The 19256-nt window shown below is 39.3% G+C and overlaps 2 long non-coding RNA genes across 2 annotated transcripts in view; one reads left to right on the top strand and one right to left on the bottom strand.

Annotated features, from left to right (window-relative positions):
* Positions 1 to 19256, bottom strand: part of LOC137153246 (uncharacterized) — a 54637-nt gene that overhangs the window by 17405 nt on the left and 17976 nt on the right. The gene's annotated exons all lie outside the window — the stretch shown is intronic.
* LOC137153244 (uncharacterized) lies at positions 440 to 14453 on the top strand. Its single transcript, XR_010919740.1, has 3 exons — positions 440 to 854; positions 4684 to 4743; positions 14150 to 14453. It is a non-coding gene; the product is annotated as an uncharacterized lncRNA (long non-coding RNA).

The raw sequence follows: 19256 nt of genomic DNA, 5'->3' as shown, positions 1-19256 counted from the left end.
AATTACTTTGAGCTTTTTGAATGTCATCCTAATGATCTTACATTAATGTGGCACCCTTTACATGGATAGATTTCAAGTACTTTACAAACTGACAAAGTAACAACTAATTTGCTGAACAATTTGTTCTACCTTGTATTTTGCTGTGATGCTGGGAGTTCCTTTCCCAGACCTGAAGAAGAGCTCTGTGTGGCTCAAAAGCTGGACTCTTTCAACAGTAGAATTCGGTCTTGCAATAGTGGACTAGGCCCAGATGCCCCCTGCTGGAGGTCTCAGGGTCTTGCCACACCTACGCCAAGAAAGGAGCAGAAGTCCTCCAAGTGGCCTAGAGTGGTTGCAGCAAAGCAGCCAATAAGAGAAGCTGCAAGGAGCATCCAATCAGTGCCCAGCAGACTCACATAAAAGGAGGTGACATCATCAGTGGCTGCCTGGAGCTGGAGGAGAGAAGATGGTGTTCCTGGTTGGCTGAAAAAGCAGCAGGACCACAAACAGGCCAGTTGTTCACTGGGACTGGGGCAGTAAGAGAGAGTTCCTGGGACTGAATAAGGACTGAGCCCAGAGACGGCTTCAGGAAGAGTCTCCAGGAAGGAAACTCTGTGGGTGCAGCCTCATACCAGGGCTAAGACTATTTAAAGACTGAACCTAGGAGGGCTTGAAAGACACCATTAGAGAGGTATTGGGATAGGCCTCTGGTGGACCGTATGCCCTGCAAGAAATTTGTTCTGTTTCACGTATGGACCGTGTGAGACTTGGCCAGAGGGCTGATTCACTGAAAAGCTGCCTGAGAAACTCTCAATAGAAGTCGCCATAAACTGAGACTGCAGACATACCTGACAAGAAGGGGGCATTTGTGTGAGGTGGGTACCATGCCATTACAGATCTAATAAAAGATATTACCTCACCCACATGGTCTCTCTCTCTAAAGTAACAATTAATCACCTTGCCATACCCTGAAGTGCTGCTATAGGTGTAACACAGCAGCTGTTTAACTCTGCAATGAAACCCAAGAAGAATTTAAAACAGCAAATAAAGAAAATCTTATTCCACCGAAATTTTGGAAGGAACCCTGAACTTTGACTGAGCAAGTCAAATGGTGTAGGGAAATGTACATATTTCTGAACAAGCAGTTTCCATAATTAGTCCAAATAATTAATTACAATAGTTGACTATTGTTACCAAGAAAAATTCCAATAGTTGAAGTGCATTAACTCATTTGAATTGGTCATGGAAGACCAGACAAAGGGGAGAGTTTCTTTTTTTAACTTTTTTTTTTAAGTCCATTTTCCTTGCTTTAGATGTACATATATGCTCATGGACTTCTATATTCGGTTTGAACTTAAATACACATGTAGCAGAGAAATACTATTTGTATAAACTCAAGGACCAGGCCAAACCACTGAATTACAGGAGGCTCGCCACATTCAAAGAAAACAGACAACAAAGAACACTGGAAAACCAGCCTAAACAACCATACATGTAAAAAGCAGCAGAATTAAATTATAGATTAAAAAAGAACATCCCCTGATGCTGACATTTTGGCTCTGTTTGGGTGTTCTCAGCCTATTGTCTCATGTATTATAACCTAGGAGCTGCTTTAGTTAGTTAAGCAAAAGATAAAATTCATGGTGACCACTCTACAAGCAACTCAGAGCTTTGAGACACTTAGACACCGTTACCTGAACTAAGAGACTAGGCAGGTATAAATTTTACTTATCAGTCTCTCAGACCCATTTTACCATCTGTTACTCTTCCTACTCTGCTGAGATGTCCCAAACTACCCTACTCTGATTGACTCTTTGACATTCTCAATTAAAACTGCAAGTAACTATTAGTGCTTTCTATGGCCTCAAAGAATTTGATCAGTGTAAAACATTAGCAAATATTAAATGTTGTTGTATATCTGACAACTGTCCGGCTAGGCACTCATGAAACATTGTCATGTTAATATTCTTACTGGGTGTAGTTTTAATGGCTGCAATTTAATCTGAGATAAATGCAGTGATTTCAAAGAGGGATACACCTCTCCAAAATTCCTTGTGCACAACATGTCATTTTAAAATCTTCTTTGCCTTTACTTGGACTTGAATATACAAGGCCAAATTTTGCCCTTGGAATGTGTCAGTCATTTTAATGTTTAAAGGAATATCTTGTGATATAGGTTTTAACTAGAGCTGGTTGAAAGTTTTCCAGGGGAACATATTTTTTTGTTGTTGTTCTTGTTGGAAAATGCCTATTTGTTGAAATCAAAATGTTTTGCAGGAATGTGTTGATTTCATTGAATCTTTCTCTGTGGCTCTCAAGGCTTCTAGGCTACCTGTTCCACAGCAGGAAGCCCGACAGCCATGGAAGCCCCAGTTTGAGCAACGGCTATCAGGGGTTCCTGGCTTCTGGTCACCTGCAGCTGACAGAAGCAGGAGCTGCATGTGGTTTGGGGTGCCTGGTGAACTTCATTTTGAAAAAGTCAAAGCAGTGTGTTTTGATTTTTAAAAATGAAAGTTTTGGATTCCTTCAATTCTGTGGGAAATATTGAAATTGCAGGTTTTTGTTCTGAAGTGGAATGACATTTAACAAAACAAAACAAAAACAAAATCAAAATTGCCAGCAGAATGGACATTCAGAGTTCCAACCAACCCTACTTTAAACCAATTCAGTTTCTTTACAAAAATATAATATAGGGAACATATTATTTTGCAGTCAGATGGGCTTCAGCAGAGCCAAGCTTAATCTAAAAATATGATATGGTACCTGGAGAATCTTCTCCTTCCCATGTCCTCCTGTTCTTCTTTCTTGTATTATATTTCTTATTGTGGAAAGAATCTCCGATAACTCATCTAGTCTTGTCAAGAAAAATCACACAAATATCAGAGGTTTTTCCATGCCAACATATTGCTGCCTAGCTGTATCGTATACTTGTCCATATGACAATATTGGATTGCAGTATTTCATCCTTATTTAAAAATGTAATAAAACTTTGCTCATAAGAAATCTTTTTAATTAGGAGGATGGGTTGTTACTAAAATTAGTAGTAACAGCATGTCAGAACATTTGATAATCAGACATCTGTAAAACTGAGGTCTGTTTTGCACGAGGGGAGGAAATAGCAATTGAAAAAAGGGACCACCTCTTCTCACCTTTGTGTTAATTATTTTCTCTTTAATGCCATCTAATCCGTGGGAGGATTTTGAGTTGTTTTGCATGTTATTTGCAGACAGGTACAACTAATTAGCTGCATAATTCAGCCTGATTTCTTATTTCATTTATATTACAAAGTCTGTTAAAATATATAAAGAAGAATTCATTAGCAAACATAGAGATTTTGTCATGGACAATAATATCCTTGTAACCCTGTCACAATCTCCACAGAGTTGGATTCCAGTCTTGTGTTTATCTAAGATAAAGGAAACTGTGAATGTACTGCCACTGACAATGTCCAACGGACTATGTGTCTAGTATGATGTGGTGTTTTCTGATACAGAATGCATAACTTAAAAAAAAAAAAAAAAACCTTCAGACTTTTCAAAGTGAGGAAAAAATAGAAGATGAAACAGAAGGTGCAATTCTCTGTGTGCATTTCCCCCAGTGCTCTCCCACCCACTACAACATGGCTTTTTCATTCAGTTTTGCTTGCAAGAGAAAGATATACAACATAAGTAGGCGAGATCCATACTGTGTAATAAAGGTAGCAAAACCCTTTAACAAACTTTTATTCAAATGCATCAGAGACTTAACTCGAAACTAGATCAGAGGAAATAATTTGTAACCGATAATGTAGTCAACACATATGCTTCAGTATGAGAAATATCCATAGAGAGAGAATGTTTCTCAACTATGTTCATTATTGTTATTCAAAATTATTCAACAAAGACTGCCTTCAAATTTTGTTTAGTCTGTGGCTTGATTTTTAAATGTAGGCGATGTTGCTTAAGACCCAGGTCTAACTCTTGGCTCCTCCACAGGCTTCTTGTGTGACATTGGGAAAGTCACTAAGGCCTAGATCCTCAAAAGTATTTAGGCACCTAACTCTCATTGAAATCTTTCTCCTTTCCTATCTTACAGGTGTGTTGTGAGGATAAATACATATTAAAAAATTGTGAGGCCTTCAGGTAGTAAAGTAATAGGTGACCTATTAGCATCTAAGTAGGTAGGAAGAGAGCAACGTACTACTTTTTATGTTCTGTTATTAGATGAGAAGTTTACAACTGTTGTAAATCAGGGTTCTAGTGTGACTATTAATTGAAAATAAATGTTAAATTCATTTTCTGAGAGTATTTGAGCCAGCGAACTTAATCAATTTTCTGCAAACATTTGTGCTAGTTAAAGGTGAATACGCACGTCTCATGAAGGTGGGGGAAAAAGGAGCAGAGATAGCCAAAGAGAATGAGTTTTAAACTCAAAGAACAGATATTGACTTTACTCAGTGCTTCTCAAACTTTTCCATACTGTGACCTCCTGTTATAAGAGAGAGACACTTTGGGACCCCCTTCTCATCTAGCCACATAGAAGAGGAGGGGGCAGTTAGAACTTTGCGTGATAATCAATGTACTGCATTTTTGCAGTATTTAGAGCAGTAAACACTAGTGAACATTTTTTTCATTTTCAATGATTTATTTTAATCAACTGAAAATGAAGAACAGCAGTGCCAAACAAATAACAATCACAAACTAATGCAACAAATTAATATTTCAGACATGGAGAAGTGTCATGGAGTGGGACCAGTAAAGAAAGTGCAGACGCACAGGAGTGCTGGTGAGAATCACATACTTAATATTGTATTCACTGAGCTCTCCTTGAAACTGCAAAACCTTGGGAAAGGATTGGATTAATAAACAGTTCCCCATAAACCTTAGTTCCTTCTGTAGCTAGCTGAATCACAGACCTGTCCCTGCATAACCTCCTCCTTCCACTTTTGGCTACATTAATGAATCTTCTTTGATCTAGCTGGATAAATCTATTATGAGCAAGCACAAGCAAGCAACAAGATTGTTTCTTCCTGGAGCCTTCAGGACAAGCACCTCCATCTTCAAGGCATGATGTTTTCTCCTCAGCCACCATTAGCAGGAGCCATGTATCTCTAAGATGCCCTTCCTGTCGTATAGTCAGCAATCCATTCCATATTTGTTTGAGGCCAAGATTTAGATAGACCCTGCATTGGTAGCTCTGCAGTACGGTCTGTGTTCCTCCGCCTCAGTAGAACTAATGATTCAGTGGGTAACTGCGTGCATGCACATTCCAAATAAAGCATTACCTCTGTGGTAATCTACGTGGGATGAGGAAGAAGAATTTGGAGGAGGCACCAGAAAATTATTCTGATTGCTCATGGCTGGAATGCTAGCTAGGTTGCACCACTTCTGTAAACACATCTCTTAATCAACAGCCTGTTTAGTTTTACAAGCATGAGTTCTCTCATGTTATTACCCAGCACACTGTACATAAACCACTCTGTTTTACTATTCGCAACGTGGTCTCTTCTCCGATTTAGGAAATGTTGCACTTCCCATCTCCTTAGACCTCTTCATTCCCACCCCCAACTCAGCTAAAATCCTTATGCTGCTCCTTATCCTTCCCTGCCTGAACTTACTTTCTTCTCCCTTTGGTACCTGGACTGAATAGTCAGTAAAGAAAGAGCTATGCATACTTCAGGGTTTAGGAGGTTGAGCCCAATGGCAGTTCAGTGTGTGTGTTTGGAGATAGGAAACAACAGAACCTTTAGTGGATTCCATTAGTAGGAACACAGAATTTTCCCCAGGTAGGTTTTTCTCATGCAGACGAACACTCTGACCTGAATTTCTTTATATTGCATTATATTTGAAGATATAACAGTGTTCTGTATTTTGTTTGTTTGAATTTTTATAAACCATAATTCAATTAGATATAGTCTCTTTATGGATCCAGTTAAACTAAAGCAAAATGTCAGGCTCTCAGCCATGTGTGGGCTTTGATGTAGAAGCATCATGTATATAAAATTTTACTGAACTGAGCCCTAAGGTTGCAATTTTCTCTGTAAAACTATTGTTGGGCCAAAGGCTATTTTACAGTCTCATTGTCTTATTCTTTCTGCAGCAGTCAGAAAATAGCTATTTGATATGATAAAAGGATTTCAGAGTTTTGTGCAGACTGGTTTTGTTGGACATGATCTGCAAATGGAATAAGGCTTATCCTATCTACTCACTAACTGTAAATGAGGTTCTTTCATTCAGAGGTGAAGAAAAATCTTGGGCCTTCCAGAAGCATTAAACAAAGGCTATTTTGATACATTTGTTATTCATATTTCAGTGGTACTAACAAAGTGAACATCATGAACTCTAATGTGTTTGAACTGGTATTAGCTAACAAAGCATAAGAGGATACAATTTATAAAATGAAACAAATTAGACAGCTAGCATCAATAATTTAGCAACTTTATCTTCCAGCATGAACAATTTTGCTTTCTCATGTACTGCTATAAATGTAAAATAATGGCTTTCTATAAAGGCATGTAATCCTTTTATCTTGGGTAGAGGCTTGGAAAACAACAGATCTGATATGATTTTCTAATATTTAAAAAGATACTAGCTAGCCAAATACAAATTTGTATCATTTTGTGTCCCTTTAAAACAATCATGAAAGATTACCAAGGCTAATTAAATGTTGGGGGGTTTTCTGGTATTTCTGACTGAAGAAAAAGCTCTAATTATAATGGATGATGTTAAGTTATGATCAATACTCATGCAAGATTTAGCATCTGATTTAAAAGAGACTGCTACGATGTTGAAAGGTAAATAATACATGAAGCAACCTTTCCTCCATGGCTCATACCAGTGAGGAAGAAAAAGGTGTCCATTTATAACACCACCACCACTGCATAACATTTTAATGATCCTGCAGACCTGTGCATCCCAACACAGATATTGGTGAGCTCAGTTAAACAGTACAATGAGAATTTCACTTGCAGATTTGCAGGTCTGCAAACTCCTTATCCTCCTCTTTAATGACCTATATCTAGCCTGCAGTGATTTTAAATATTGTGCCATTACATGCAGTGAGTGGACAGGAAGTACAGGCCATAATAAGGGCCTGATAAGGGCCAGCTAATGGAACTTTTCTGAAGAGTTGCCTACATTTACTGAATTAGAGCCTATGGAGAGATCCTGCACTTATTGAGTCCATTGGGAGCACAACTGGGCCCTAAATAGCCTAAACTGTAGTAGTATTAGAGCTAATAGAACTTCACTATTTTGAGTTTCTGATATTTATTAAGGATGGCTATGCAGAGAAGGTTTGGGCTTAGCTAGTCACTTAGAGATTGTCAAAAAGTATTTTATGAAATATGCAGAGCCTTGTACAGCTTATTGGGGGGGGAGGGGAGTTTCCTCCTTTAAAAAACAAAAAACCAACAAAAAAAACACCCCCAAAAACCCAAAATTACACGAAATGCAAGGATAACCTGAAGGACAAAATAAGGATCCATATTTCTTGTGTTACAGATTGTTACTGTACATTAAGCAGATCAGATTAATAAAAGAGAGTCTACAAAACTTTTAGGTAATCCTGTGTTCCTCCATTTTTAACAGTAATTTTATAAACACAATTCATTTCAAGGAATAGTGGAAATAAAAATGACAAAAGAAACTAATATTTAAAAAGGGAGAAACAAATAAGCTATGTACTGCGTATTACTTCTGCACCTAGTCATACCAATGATGGAGACTATGCTTCAGTAAATATATCCTATAAGTGGTTCTCAGCTTAGGCAGAAAAAGTCTATTTTATCCTTTCTATATAATGTTTTCTTCCCCAGTAATGATAGCTTTGGCAATTTGCCTCTTCATTCTGTTACTGAGGGGGGATTAAGATATTTCTAATGTCTTAAAAGTACTTTTTGGAAAAGTGGTGGTTAATAGTAAAAGCATCCTAAAATAAAGTTATAGGCTTGAATTCTGACAACTCTTAACAGACAAGTTTAGTAGTAGGTAATGAGTTGGATACTCAGGACTTCCCAGGTACTGGCGTGGACTCATATCCAGAAGGAAACAATTTTCTCATAGGACAAAAAATACATGGAACGAAGATGCAGGAGAATGTTGACACCTGCAGCTGGCTGTCATGTTTGAGGTGAGTTGAATACTGCCTAGCTGACAGTCCTAAAAATATTCTATGTTTCACATTATTTAGCATTAGGCAGATAGTACCAACTGAGAAGGTTTATTCAGCAATATACCAACAGCATTCCAGTTTTCTTCAGTCAATATTAGGCTACATTCTATATTATGGCTTTTTCTAAGTGGAGGGAGATGAGGGCTAGCTTGCAATCAGTGATAACAGTGCCCAGTAAAGCATAGCTGTCTATCTGTGAAACAATGTCTCCTAGCAGGGAAGTGCTGCGTGTTGTTTTTACGACAGCTTGGAGGAAAAGTCTCATTTGTGACTACAAGGATGCTTCAGAGTCTGTCACGTCCTTTTTATTGCTCTCACAATTTTGATTTAGTCCTTGGGTGAGAAGGAGGGCGTGCAAGAACCATTTAAATAATGGAAAGACTTTCAGAATATACAAGAATAATTAACTATTGGGAGTAACATCCTCACCCCCATTTGGGGCCTTTTTATGTTGGGGGAAAGGGTTGAAGTAACAAAAACATAAGCCCCACATCTAACGGGCAGGATTTCCCTGGCAAAGGTAGTGTGGAAGACCGTCATAAACCACAAGGAGCCCGTCAAAAGCCCCAACTTACATATATTTTCAGGGGTGGAACCAGGCACAGGATAAGTGTGTCAGTGGCATGGATACATGAAGCGCTACAGAAATTCCAGGGAATGGTGCAGCCTGTGTGGTGGCCTGTTTTACCCTGCATGCCCCCTCTAGCTTTCACAGTATCTCAGGAACAGGAGAGCACAAAGGTGCACTTTATAGCTAACTCCCCCCCTAGGCTGCTAGTTCTGTGCCTGCATCTCTGAGAAGCACAGCACAGAATCTCACCATAGATTCTCTCTTCCCTTCCCCCCCGACCCCCGAGAAGGTTTTCAAATGAGGGGTAGAGCATAGCAGACTACACCACATTTGGAAGGTAATTTCACATTTGTCCAGCTCACATTTGCTGGCCAAATGTGAACCATTTACTGCTTTTTTTTCCCCCCCTCTTATGGTTTTTAAAAAAAGGTAATTTAAGTTTGTTAGGAAGAGGTTACCCAGTCAATATATTTTCAATAAACTATTTTCATGCTGTAATGTCTGGCTCCCCGCTTCAATGGTGCACTCTGTCCCAGACCTATCCTTGCTTTAGTGGTGCACTCTGACCCAACTCCGTGTCCATGGATTCCAATGGGTCACTGAATTGGCATCTTCCCCGCCCCCCAAGTCCCAGTTCAGTTTCTCAGTTCTCTGGTTCAGTTCTCAGGTTCATCCCTATGAGCATTCTCAAAGGGCCAGTAAGGTTTCCACCTGGTTACCTTTTACATTGGTACAATACCAAAATTACATTTTCAAGATGAGAGAGCAAATGGCTCTCTCGTACCGCTTCTCCCCCTCTGACCATTTTGATGTTATTTAAATCTCTGCTCTTCTGCTACTCAAACACCTCTTAGACAATTTCTCTTTTCTTTAGCTAAGTGTCAGTTTTATTCATGGTAGAGAATTTTTCCTTCAGAATTGAACTGCCTGAAGACTCTGATTTAAGAATACTGTAAAAAGGGGAGGGGGTTCTCTCAACATTTTCCACTCCACAACAAAAGAGATTAGTAGTACCTGCAGGATGTGTATTCTGCAGACTCCTGTTCATCGGAATGAAGCTGGCACTTTTATAGGAAGTCAAACCTCTAATTATACTAAAAAGAAGCTGATCTCTGTTCTGACACTCTCTTCTGTTGTTCTAATTTAAACAAGTTCCTGGGTTTTCTTAAAATGGGCTCTTTTCAAAGTATATTAATCCTTATCCTCAGATGGAATCAGTGCTGCAGTACTCTGAGAACAGGACAGATACATGGAGCAATATTTATATTCAGGATCATGAACCATCTCATAAAAGGCATCACTAGTGCTTTCTGTTTTCATATCTGTAATTAGTTTTTTAAAGACTCAATGTGTCAAAGTTAAGGTGTTCACTCTTGTTGAAATTGCATAGGATTATGGTGACCTGGAAGGTAACTTGCTTGGTTACTTCAAATACAAAGACCTTGGGTGATTGTTGAGGCAGGTCTACAGAGGCTAGTCATTCAGATTTTTCATAATGTAACTCATTGCCTGAAAAACTGCTGAAAGATTTAATTGTCTGCTGAAGCCTGGGAAATGGATCTAGGAAAGGTGAGAGACAAGGTGGTTGTTGGCACAGAGTCAAAAACATATTCAGAAGAAACCACTTAGAAACAGGGAAGTGCAAGATGTAAAGTTATTGCCACAGTCCAGGTTCAAAAGCTAAATAAAAGAAGGGATAGGAACATTCTTCTCTTGTCTCTCTTTCTAAACTAAAACACAATAGAAGAAAGACGTGTTTAGAAGAAGAAAATAGAAGAAAGCTTAGTTCACTATGTTAAATAGAGAATCCTATGAAAATTATCATGCACAAGTTTGCTTTTTATAAAGTCAATTTGATTGTATGAGTGAATGAAGGAAGAATTTTACAGCATCTCAAGGACAGTGTTTGTGAAAAGTTGTTGGTAATGTGTTTGGGTCTGGCCTTGAAATTCCCACTGAAGTAGAACTAGGATTGACTTCAATGGCCTGACTAAGGATTCAGTACAGGGCCAGGTATTGTGAAGTTAATAAGCCCGCAGTCTGTGCATGTAACAGAGTGGCTTGCCCCATAGGCTAGAGAGCCTTGGGCTAAGGCAAACCTGATTATGGAATGAGTCATAGATGATGGAAATTAGGCAATTCCCTATAAAGAACATTATGTGGCTGTAGTAACAAAGGGAAACTTATGGAGCTGTAGTGATGGTGGTGGAGAAAAAGGCAACCTGCAGGATCATCACACCACAGTACTTGGATGGTAAAGCCAATGTGTGAGAGGTTCCTGGAGGGTTGTAAAATATGAGTACATTTGGCATTGGTGTCCCAAGGTCCCGTTGGGGCAGACCTGTGAGTACTTGCCAACAGGTCAGAGTGGAACAGAAAAAGAGTCCTGGGGATGAGAGAAAATGCCATAGCAAAGAATGGACTTCTACCTTGTGGTGTTGTAATGGATTTTAGTTTGGGACTCTGGGTTGCTGAAAACTGATTCTAGTATTAAATGAGCTCAGGCGCGGATTGGGGGTGTTTTAACAGTCCTTGAAGAGAGGACAAGACAGGTGGAGGGGGAGGGCGGAGGAATCTGCAGATGCACAGCTGGTCAGGAGAGGGTGTTCACTAAATAGCAGTACTATTACAGTGCAGAAGAGACCATCTCTGCCTTTTTTTCTGCGAAATGTTAATATGTGGTCCCACATCTCTCTGTTCACAGTTAAAATCACTTGAATTACTTGTTAATAGTTAAAACAACTATGAAATGGGTACAGTTATAGAAAACTGGCAGCTTAAAAACATTCATGGAAATTTCCACTTTGCAAATAGAGAAGCTCTCTTTCAAAACGGCATATCCCTTTGGTGCTCTCATCTTAATGTCCATAATATTTGACTTCCCCACCTCACTTTCAATCCTGCCTGTATATTAATTGTCTGGGAAAAGGCAAATATAATTCACTTCTTCTGTACTCCATTGTAGCAGTGAGAATAAACGACTGTACATTGGTAATGCTTATATGACACTTAGTTTAAATACCACCACTTAAATATTGGTGCATATACCTATGAAAAAAGAATGTATTGCGAGAGAGTTGACTGAGAGAAAAGTAGCAGTTGGTGAAATGGCAGTGTGTGAATACCAGGAATTTAAATGATCAGTATCTAAGCTATTTGATATAAAACAGTGCAGCTTGCAATTGTCGACTTACAGTAGTTAACCTGCTCTGAATACAAGTTCTTTCCGATTTAAATAAGCCAAGACCTGATCCAAGTTCTTCTGCACTTGGGACTGAATCCAACTACCATTGTGGATATTATATCAAAGCAGTTCCGTAGTCTCTGATCCAGGGAGGTCCTGTGCTTGACACTAGCAGAGGCACCCCAGAATACAGTGCATACCTTTTGTTCTTTGTAAAGTTCCAGAGTGCCTGGTACTCAGCTATCATGGCAGAAACTGTAAAAGTAATAGATTCGGTAAAGGTAAGGCAATCTGTTGATGGTAGGAAGGACTTTGGAATGAGAGGGGAATATTTATCGAAACCAAATCTTTCAAAAGGCATAAGAATAAATCAGTGTTTGGGCGGCAGCTCAAGACCCCAAATGGATTATTCATTTCCCAGCAGATGTGGTTTTTTTTAAATTTACATCTAACAAATCTCACTGCTTTATCCAAGCTTAATTGTTCCTCCTTGTATGGACTTCTAGAAGCTAGTGCTGTGCTACTTAAATATCCCGCAAACTAGTAGTACAAACCACCCAAATATATAATTGATGCACACATGCATTTGGAGATGAATATATTTCAGATATAGAGCTCTCCTCACATTACCACATTTTCACCAGTTCATGCAGTATACACCTGTGACTTGGTGCTAATATGCTTGGCTATAATGTGGAAGATTCTGAGTTTCAAAGCTTCCCTTCTCCCACATGAACCTCTTACTGATGTCTTGTCTTTACCTTTTGTTACTATACCACTACTAATATGAGTGCATAGAAAATCCATTGTACTTTGCACTTGCTAAATATAATGCAAAAATCCAGTCTCACTCATACCTAAAAGTGTTCAATTCCCAAAGAAGTGCCTGTCAGTATTTTTATGTTGGAACCTACTGTACTGCTACAAACCTATTAGACAGTGGTTAATTAAGCACAGGGAATTTTCTGAATGTATCAAACATTTGTGCTATTTATTTTTATACAGTGCTGATGCATTGTAAATATTCACAAAACTACTCAAGAGGCCTCACATTTCCCTTGTGTGTTACAAGATTCTAATGGCTGAACAGTGGATTATAGTATTGATCATGGAAGGATCATGGTGCTGAATGAATTCTCCTCCTCCCTCTGCAACCAAAAAAGGTGGGAAGGAAGGGGCTACAGAAGTCAGATGGACAAAGGAAGAGGTCTCCATCCAGAGCCAACCTGCCACATGGTTGTAGGGGAGAGAGCTTGACCTAGGAACAAAATTTTAAAAACATGGGTTGGGAAAGGGAGCCATGGAAATAAATTATATTCTCTAGAGTCAGAGTAGGCTACTAGCACTAGCCCTGCATCCAAAAGCCCTATATAGGGAGCTGGGCCTAGTAGAGGAATTGTGGTTTTATATAAAGAGAGAGTTGGCATGGTGTGGTCCAAGCTATTTTGAATAATTAGAATGAGGTTTGCAGAAGCATCCAATCATTTCTGAACCTTTTCCAAAATGAACTTGTGCTCAGAAAATTTTGTGGTTCAACCTTTCCTGTAAATAGTCATTTTCATGGATTTTTGTTTTACCTTAATGAAAATGGGTACCCTCAGCTTCTCTCTCACTGCCATGTCATACAAAGATGCCAAAAATATGAAACGAGTGTTCTCCCTGTAGCATCATAAAAATGGATCAGCACATTCTGAAGTGTCTTCACCAAACAATACAACAGTATCTCTCTGTAGCTTATATTAGGGGATATATACATTATTGGATTCAAAGGTCTAACATTAACAATTTCTAAAGTATGCAGAGGTTTATCATTGTTTCAGAAAGACATTTTCAAGGTTAGTGTTTTTACCTAACTGATGTTTTCAATATACTGCAGCTATTTGTATAGTCCATGTTTTTTTGAATACATTTTTATCAAATCCTATACTTCATTGCTATCTAGAGGAGAAATCTACCCCAGTGCAGAGGTCCAGGATAAATCCATGTATCACTCAAATCTCATTTAAGCACTTTTTTTTTTTTTTTTGTATCTGTCAGGAATGAAGGCATTTTTCCCCACAATAGCAGATCAGAGGATATTCTTTTCATGATCCAGGACTTAACATATGAGCACAGAAGGGAGACAAAGCCAGCAGTAGCTCTAGTTTTATGTATTGTTTAACATATTATGGGGGATATCATAAAGTAGCCCTTAGCAGGTGGAAATGACAAGGATGATTGTCTTTAGGTCAGAACTTCTCACTATCTCTTCCTTCCTGGTATAGGGCCCTTGTGTATGTGAACTGCATCGACAGACCCAATGCAAGTTACTCCACACTGCTTCAACAACCTATCTCAAGCCCTGATGTAGTGGGGTTGGTTCTGCAGATGAAGAAGTAATTCATTTTCATGGACTGTGAAGACTTTCTGTTGAGTCTGTCATTGAGGGCTCTACTCAGACTTATTTACCTCAAACCAGGCAATGTATGAGAGAATGTGGGGAAACATCCAAAGAAGTGACAACACTCTTTCAGTGTGAGTAAAATGATGTAGCATTCACTGATACATGAATAAATATGGTAAATTAAAACACACAGTCCTTGTGGCTCTGGCTTTTCTTTTCATTTTTTCCAGTTTCTAAAGTGTTGTTTATTTTGTCTAAATTGCTGATCCTGCTTTCTTCTGTGTTTTTGTTTTTATTTTAATCTTCTAGGTTTCCTACTGTTTCTTTTCCTGTTTACATTTTTTTTCCTTTATTGCATAGAACTTTCTTTCCTCTGTTCCTGATTGAAATCCTTTTCTGTGCAGAGAGCCAGAATAAAGCATATATACCAATTAAGCTTCACTTAGCCTCCCATTTAAGTGGTCCATAGGGATTTTAGGTTGGAAATCTGAGCCATTCTTTTTAGATGATGAATCTGAGGTACTTTCCCAAATTGAGGTGTCCTGAGAGGAAGTTTTGGAACAAATTGATAAATAAGTCATCAGGACCAGATGGTATTCATTCAAGAGTTCTGAAGGAACTCAAATGTGAAATTGAAGAACTACTAAGTGTGGCTTGTAACTTATCATTTAAATCAGCTTCTGTATCAGATGACTGAAGAATAGCTAAAGTGACACCAATTTTTAAAAAGGCTCCACAGGTGATCCCAACAATTACATGCCAGTAAGCTTAACTTCAGTACCAGGCAAATTGGTTGAAACTATAGTAAAGAACAGAATGATCAGATGCATAGATGAACACAATTTGCTGTGGAAGAGTCAACATGATTTTTGTAAAGGGAAATCATGCCTCACCAATCTACTAGAATTCTTTGAGGGGCTCAACACGCATGTGACAAGGGTGATCTAGTGGATATAGTGTACTTAGATTTTTAGAAAGCCTTTGACAAGGTCCCTCACCAAAGGATGTTAAGCAAAGTAAGCAGTCATGGGATAAGAAGGAAGATCTTCTCATGTATCAGTAACTGGTTAAAAGATAGAAAACAAGGGTAGGAGTAAGTGGTCAGTTTTCAGAATGGAGAGAAGTACATTGTGGTGTTTCCCTGTAGTCTGTAGTGGGAGCAGTGCTGTTCAACATATTCATAAATGAGCTGGAAAAAGGGGTAAACAGGGCAAAATTTGCAGATGATACAAAACTCGCAGTCTGATTTGGACTTACCTATCTTGAGTAGCGTTACAAAGGGATTTCAGAAAACTGGGTGACTGAATTTCATCTGCCATTTTATTGCCTAATGTGATAAATGCAAAGTAATGTACATTGGAAAACATAATCCCAACTATTCATGTAAAATAATGGAGTCTAAATTAGCTGTTAGCACTCAAGAAAGATCTTTAGAACTATCCATAATGACTCCCTGAAAACATCCACTCAGTGTGCAGCAACAAAAAAGCTAACAAAGTTGGGAATCATTAGGAAAGGGTTCCAGAGGGGTAGCCATGTTAGTCTGCATACGACAAAAACAACACAAGTCCTGTAGCACCTTAAAGACTAACAAATTTCTACGGGCATAAGCTTTTGCGGGCTGCAAACCACTTCATCAGATGCACTTCATGAGGTGGGTTGCAGCCCATGAAAGCTTATGCCCGCAGAAATTTGTTAGTCTTTAAGGTGCTACAAGACTCTCGGTTTTTTTAGGAAAGGGATGGGTATTAAGACAGAAAATATTGTGTTGCCTCTTTATAAATCCATGGGACACCCACATTTTGAATACTGCATACAGATCTAGTTGCCCCATCTTAAAAAAAATGTATTGAAATTGGAAAAGTTACAGAAAAGGACAGCTAAAATGATGAGGGGTATGGAGAAGCTTCCGTGTGAGATCTTTCATCTTGGAAAAAAGATGATTAAGGGGGGATATGATAGAGGTCTATGAAGTCTTGACTGGTGTGCAGAAAGTAAATAAGGATGTGTTGTTTACTCTTAACACAAGAACTAGGGGTCACCCAATGAAATTAATAGGCAACAGGTTTAAAACAAAAAAAAAGTATTTATTCACACAATGCACAGTTAACCTATGGAACTCCTTGCCAGAGAATGATGTGGAGGTCAAGACTATAATGGGGTTCAAAAAAGAACTAGATAAGTTCATGGAGGATAGGTCCATCAATGATTATTAGCCAGGATGTGCAGGAAATTCTGTTTGCCAGAAGCTGGGAATGGGCAATGGGATGGATCACTTGATGATGATGACCTGTTCTTTTCCTTTCTTCTGAAGCACCTGGCATTTGACACTGTCAGAAGACAGGCTACTGGGATAGATGGACCATTGTCCGACTCAGCATTCTTATCTTGTGTTGGCCCTCTGCCAAGGAGGGATTTCAACTCCTCTGCTTACCCTGTCTCTTGCACCTCCCATGCATTTTTTCTCCTCCTCTCACATTCTCCACTCTCCAGTCTTCCTCTCTACCTGTCTCTCTTCCTTCTTTGTATCCTTTATTACTTTATTCCTCGCTAGGCCAAGTCAGAGTCTTTCCAGCCTGCTAGTCAGGCTTCCCAGGGCATCCAGTATTTTCGCCCAGCCAAATGCTCCCCCTAGCTTCATTTCCATTAGTCAAGCCAGTTTATCCTTCTAGTTGGACTCAAGCCAGTGGGCTCCTATCAGTTAGATGCAGTTTTGCCCTTTAAGTCAGCCAGATCTGTGCCAACCGAAGGTCCCACTAGACTCTATCAAGAGTGGGTTTTCTTCTGTTTTTCTCTCCCAAGATGGTGGCATTATTTGTTTTGTATCACACAACATCATGAGTCATGATAGACCTAGCAGTATGAAAAGTTCTGGTAAAAGAGAAAAGATAATTAACTTTTTTTAAAAAGTTATTTCTGCCGTTATTTGAAGGGTTTGATCTGAACTACGTTGTCACACTGAAGTAATGAGTGTCTGCAAATCTAGCATTTTGCTATATGACAGGTGTAAAAATTGAACTCTAAGATTTGTCATATCTCCATCTATAATGTATGATGAACTGTGTTCCCTGCATCTAATGTAGATTACTTTTTAAGGTAGAGCATTTACTGCATTCTCACTTCTGCTGTGCCACAATCTTGAATCTCCCTTTCCCACTAAGCAGTAGTAGCTAGAGTTTGAGGGGCAGGAATCTTAAGTCAGAGTGGTAGTGACTTCATGGCACTGTCTGTCTCTGTCAATGGGATTCAATGTAAAAATTACTGGTATTATTATTGCATAGTCTCTCTAGCTATCATGAGGACACATACCCAATTGGTGTCACTCTGCCTCCAGAAATATTTCCAATACACAGTATAATTTACTAATGGCTCTAAGAATTTAACGAATCAGTCAGCATACATACTGCACAGTAAATTCCTAGCACAAGGCAGTTTGTGTGTGTGTGGGGGGGGGAAGAGGAGGAGTGAAGGGAGGGGGTGAAGATAAAAACAAAAGGAGACAAAGGAATACTTGTGTAAAGCAAGCAGAAATCCAACATTACCAAGCAAACCGTAAAACTGAGGGTACATTTTTGGAGGTCCATTCACCCAGATCCCTGAGCCCTAAGAAGGTGACCCTTGCAGTCTCGCTAGAAAATGCAAGCACAGCTAAGGGTTTTTAGAACTCTGCTTTTCTCCATGTCAATTCTGGCAGACACATGTAGGCAGTTGATGGGAAGCAGCTTTAAACAATATGAGATTTCCATAGGAAATGGAAACAGAAAACTCTCAGATGCTTATAAACACAGCCCAACACAGAACCCCTACATAAAGTTTCAGGTTGTTTGACAGGGTCCTCAACACAGCGAGGTTCCATTGGCCAGGGTCACATGCTGCTCAGGATTCTGTAGGCACATGGTTTCAGGGTCATGCCCTAGGATACTCCATAAAAGCAGCCTGTGGGGATGGCTTAAGTGTTTCAGGAAGAGCGGCAACTCAGGTAGCTTGCTCCTGAGTTGATCTGTCCCCACAAAAGGTAAATAGTGCTAAGTGTCTAATCGATGACATTTCCACAGAGCAGGCCAGGCCAAATTTCCATGGATGGCACGGTAGATCAGCTAAAGATTTCCAAAGCTATTTGGTGATGTGTGGGGCCACTTATAATCTTTCTTTCTTTGCTCTCCCCTTCTCATGGATATAGTGCAGGCTCTGGGTCAGGCAAGATGAAAGCAAGACGCTTCAGAGATTCTCTGCTCCCTCCTAAATCCAAATCTGTTTTTCTGTGCACTTCCTTTTTTCTTTCACTCACCCCTTCTACTGCTTCCTTCAGAGGAGGAGCAACAGGCTACAAGAGCAGATGTTTCCACATTCAGTAGACACTTTACTTGTACACAGGTCTTTGCTCTTCGTTCAGCACAGTCAAGGTCTGTCTCTCACGGTCTAGGAATGATCCCTAAGGGGCTGTCTCTATATAAATGATCCCAAATTAGATTTCTTGCGCCGGTAATAAAGTTTAAACACCCTTTGTATACACAGAGTGGAATCAGTGCTGAAAATTAAGGTCTCTAGTAAGGATGAGTAACAGAAACATATTCTAGCACTCTGATAGAAATCCAAATGTACCTTGTGCTTGCAAACACCATCCTTGTGGAGTCGGCTGAATATCCACTGCCTTAAATCAGGGAGTTTTTGCAACTGGAATTGAGTTAGTTCTTTTATTTTTACTTTTATGAAATGTTAGGTATTAAAACTCCTATATATAGCTGCACTTTTTCTTATTCATCTTCCTTCCCCAACCCCTCTCTTTCCCATTCCCCCCAGGAAGTGTCTAATTCAAGGGAATCTGCAAAATCAAATTCTCTGTTAATCTACATAGTCTATGCCAATGTAGCTATGTAGTCATATCGCTTACTGTAGACCCAGCCTACACCAACAGAGTTTTCTGCTGATGTAGGAATACCACCTCTCTAGATGATGTGAGCTATGTTAACCAAAAGCACTCTTCATTG

Source organism: Emydura macquarii, unplaced genomic scaffold, assembly GCF_026122565.2.
Source record: "Emydura macquarii macquarii isolate MOO-44397 ecotype Brisbane River unplaced genomic scaffold, CSIRO-AGI_Emac_v2 contig_1253, whole genome shotgun sequence".
Taxonomy (NCBI): Eukaryota; Metazoa; Chordata; order Testudines; family Chelidae; genus Emydura; species Emydura macquarii.
Note: the sequence above shows the minus strand (reverse complement) of the source record. Positions and strands in the feature narration are given on the sequence as shown.